The sequence below is a fragment of the Schistocerca americana genome, chromosome 8, assembly GCF_021461395.2.
Source record: "Schistocerca americana isolate TAMUIC-IGC-003095 chromosome 8, iqSchAmer2.1, whole genome shotgun sequence".
In the NCBI taxonomy this organism is placed as follows: Eukaryota; Metazoa; Arthropoda; class Insecta; order Orthoptera; family Acrididae; genus Schistocerca; species Schistocerca americana.
This window is the reverse complement of record NC_060126.1, coordinates 91768907-91773255: the sequence shown is the minus strand read 5'-3', so window position 1 is coordinate 91773255 and position 4349 is coordinate 91768907. Positions and strand designations below refer to the sequence as shown.

The 4349-nt window shown below is 46.6% G+C and overlaps 1 pseudogene; it reads right to left on the bottom strand.

Moving 5' to 3' along the window:
* Window positions 1-3875: 3875 nt before the first annotated feature.
* On the bottom strand, window positions 3876-4051 carry LOC124546246 (annotated as a pseudogene).
* Between the last annotated feature and the right edge of the window lie 298 nt (window positions 4052-4349).

Sequence of the window (4349 nt, the reverse complement as noted above, 5' to 3'; positions counted from 1 at the left end):
CCTGGGGAGTGGACACTCCCTGCTGGCGTGGTTTCCCGCGCATTTCACGCAGCGCGGCTTCATCTGGCAATATTTAGCGATGTGGTCGATGCCTTGGCAATTGAAGCACTGTGGAGGTCCTCTTCTGCGCCGTAATTTCTCCACAGTGACTTCAGCACTGCCCACCTGCTTTTCCTGGAACACCTTCCTGTGAACAGTGTTGTCATCCAGGACATCGAGGAAGAGCGGCATGTCGCTTTTGTCTCGGGGTGACTTCATCCGCGATGTGCTGCGGATGACGTAACCCTTCTCTTCGAGTAGCTCTCGTAGGTTGGCCGGGTCCATGTTGAAAGGCAGTTTCCGGAAAACTACCTTGAGTGTCTTCACTGGTTATGACGAGTACGTGAAGGAATGGAGTCCCTCACGCTTCGTCAGTTCCATCACGCCACGGTAGTCGTCCGCGGTGCGCGTGATGACGCGGTACGGGTCTCGACCTGCCGTCCGCGTCGTGAAGGAGTCCTTCACCACCTATTTTAACTTCGTCTCGAAGTCTTTGAAGGTGCCTTCCCACTGGATGACGACCGGTGGGGGAGGTGGCGCCCTCTTCTGCTGCTCCGCGTCGGTTGCCTCTGCTGTTGCGTCAGGGAGGCAGCTGTTGCGGTTGGCGGTGGTTGCGCCATCTGCTGCTGCTAGCACGACTGTCCTGGCAGTGTGCTTCCTCGTGGGCTTCCTAAACCCCGATTTCGTCGGTCTCAGGAGGGGTCCTGCTCCCCTTCGGAGACGCCTTCTGCTGGGTGCGCACTCGTGGTGCACTGTAGGAGGTGCTAGCGGCTGGGCGCTTTGCGGACGCATCGTGCGATACTTCGGCACGACATTTCCGGCAGGTGCGCTTCAGGGCCGGGTTTTCTTCGAGGTTGCCCGGTTTTTGGGCTCCAGGGATGAGCCCCATCAGAAATTGGTGGTGTTTGTCGGCCTCCGTTGCACCTGTAGCGCCGCCATTTTTACATCCGCTCAGGGCGCTGTTGCTGTTGTCGGCCACCTGTTGTCCGGCAGCAGCTTCTAAAGCCTTGGTGGTGCTGGGTGAGGACGTTTGCGGCCCTCCCACGTCCGAGACACGTGCTACGGTCAGCGACGACAGACCATCGCTGGTAGTCAGAACGCGCCATCTCGTCTTCTTGGCGCCGCTCTTCGTACGCCGGTTTGCCGTAGGTGTGCGGGCGGGACGTGCCCGCCGCGCCACTCGCCTCGCCAGCCGAAGCCCGGTGCGCATAACGGCTTGCCGACGCAGTAGGAGCGTTGCCAGTCTCGGTGTCCATGTCCAGTTCCAGGTCAGTCGTAGGTAGCGGACAGGAAGCGGCCTCCGCCAGAGCAAGCTCTAACGATTGCCGCATTCCTAGATCGTCATCTAGCTCGTGAACCTCGTCCATTTTCCGGATCGTCGTGGGGCCGCCGACCGAGCAAGCTCGGCCGGACAGCGATCCGCCACACCCTTCACTTCGTCACTGCGGTCTGCACGCTATGGCATCTCAGCTCGGAATGCTCTTAGGGTCTCTCTCTCTCCTTTTTCTCTTCCTTTTTTTTTTTTTTTTTTTTTTTTTTTTTTTTTTTTTTTTTTTTTTTTTTTTTTTTTTTTTTTTTTTTTCAAGTGTACCCTCCATCGGCGGTCTCTACTTGTTTCTGTGTGTTTCAGGATAGGGTAAGCTTTTCACAACTTTATTTTTAAAAACAGTCAGAAGGAACTGGGCTCCCTCTTTGGGGTCCTTCGTTCTTCTGGAATTTTGTCCTTTCTTGCTTAGGAAATTTTAGCGCTTGATTTCTTGAAGTTCTTGTTGCAGTTGATGGTCTTGACATTGAGTTTAATTGTCTATTTGAATTCTTTTGTTTTTTAGTTAGCCTGGTAGTATTGATTTTGGTACTTTATACTTGTGCCATGGTTGTGGTGCTATTGTTGCAACGGTTCTAAGTTGAGGGGTAGAATCTCGGCATATGTCTATCTTTCGGAAAATATTTTGTGCATGATCTTGGATTTTTTCTGTTATTGTCTTTTACTGTAACTGTGCATGTATTTCTGCTACCCTCGTCCAGCGAGGTACTGCGAGGGACCACCTCAGGCATGTATTTTGAAGAATTTGTAACTGCTTAATGTTGGTTTGACATGCAGTGCCCCATGCTGTCGCTCTGTACAGTATTGCTGGCTGAATGGTTGACTTGTATAATTGTAGTTTCGGTTTTCGTGTTCAACTCTTTACTTTTGGAGAACGGAATGAGCATATTCATCATTTTTTGAGCGGTTCTTTTTCTTTCTATTGTGTTCTCTGTGAATGTTAGTGATTTGTCCAAATGTATACCCAAATATTTTGTCTTGGAGCTCCAGGGTATGGGTTGGTCTGCGACTTGTAATTGAGTTGTTAACCTTGGTAATCTCTTCTTTGTAAAAACCACTGCAGCTGTTTTAGTGGCGTTAAAAGTGATTTTGTTCTGATGGGCCCAATCTTCCATGATGTCGATTTGTCTTTGTGCTCTTGATGTAATGACTTCGATGTTTTGTCCGGATGTCAGGAAGGCCGTATCGTCCGCATATAAGATTAGAGTTACATGTGTTAGAGTCGGTATGTCGTTGACATATAGATTAAATAATATTGGCGATATGACAGAACCTTGCGGGATTCTGGCTTCAGGTACTTTTGTAGTAGATCTTTTGCGTTGTATACTAACGGAGAATTGTCTATTTTGTAAGAAGCTGTCAATGGTTTTTACGTAGCAATCTGGGATCGGTGTGGTCTCGTGTAGTTTTACTATTAGATTTTCTCTCCATACTTTGTCGTATATTTTTGAAATGTCAAAAAATACGGCTGTAGTAGATTTAATAAGGTTAAAATTATGCTGGATGTGTTCTGTAATGCGGATTAGTTGTAGCTCTGCTGATAATTTTGAGGTAAAACCGAATTGTTCTGGGCGCATGATATTATGTTCGACGAGGCATAGCTGTAGGCGTTTTAAGATAATTCTTTCGAGAACTTTGCCGAGTGTCGGAAGTAAACTGATTGGTCTGTGATTTGCAGCTTCTGCAGGGTTTTTGCCCGGTTTTGGGATTGGTACAATTTTTGCAGTTTTCCAATTATCTGGAAAATATTCGAGTAGTAAACAGCTGTTAATTATCCTTGTTAGGAGTACTATTGCTTTACGTGGTAGATGTTTTAAGTGGATGTTGAATATTTGATCGGTGCCTGGTGCTGTACTTTTTGCTTTCGCTATTATCTCCTTTACTTCTGCTGGTGTGGTAAGGAGAGGTCTTTCTATTGACGGTGTGTATCGGAACTGTTCTAGAACGTGTCTAATTCTGTCTTCTTCGTTGTCTGTATTGTGTAGGTTTTCCTGTTAATTGTGTGGTAGCGACATTTGGGTATTGTACTCGTCGGCAAATAATTCAGCTTTTTGTAGTGCGTCAAATACTAATCCGTCTGGTCCGTTTATCGCTGTATGTGGTGTCGGCTGTCTTCGGATGTTTTAACAATTTTCCATTTTTTTTCCATAGGAGACGTCAACGAGGCATCCGAAGGCACTGTTCTGTGCCCCATAAATTACCAGCCTAGTGTAATGCGACTGCAAGAGCGGTCCGGCTAATCGCAAAAAATATATATATATATATGTATATATATATATATATATATGTATATATATATATATATATATATATATATATATATATATATATATATATATATATATATATATATATATAATACTCTTAAGATAATCTTAAATTAATTAAAAGTAATCGTGGTGTGTATGCAGCTAACTATAGGGCACTTCGACAACTACGACAAGTTTTGCTACCGGCGGAGTATCTGATCACTGCAGAATACTAACCCATTTCAGGCTGTGTTTTAATTAATTTTAGGTGGGCCGATCCCGGCGGTACTGCAATGCCGGGCCAACCCGCGACAGAGGTGGAGCAAGCCCCTAGCACTCCGTCATGAGCCAAAAATGAGTTTAATATTCTGGTCCTGCGATGCAGGACGTGTCAGATAGAACAGATTTTTTAGTCATTGAGGTAATACTTGGAAAGGAACTTAGGAAAGGTTCACATTCGGTAGGGATTGGAAGCAGCCGCGAAGGTGTTGCTCAACGGCGCCTGCCGTTCACCGGAGCGTCACACTTCGGGCGGACGTAACTAAGAATTATCTCAGGAATATAATATCTTGGTGTGACCCAGAGAATTGTTCTGGCCAAGGTGGAGAGTGTCATAAGCTTGAGTTCAACCCCGGTGGAAACCCAGACGTAGCTGGCCGGGGGAGAAGAAAGGAAAGCGAGCAGAGTGAAGGCTCATATGGGAAGGCTCATATGCCACTAACACTCTGCCGCCGGTG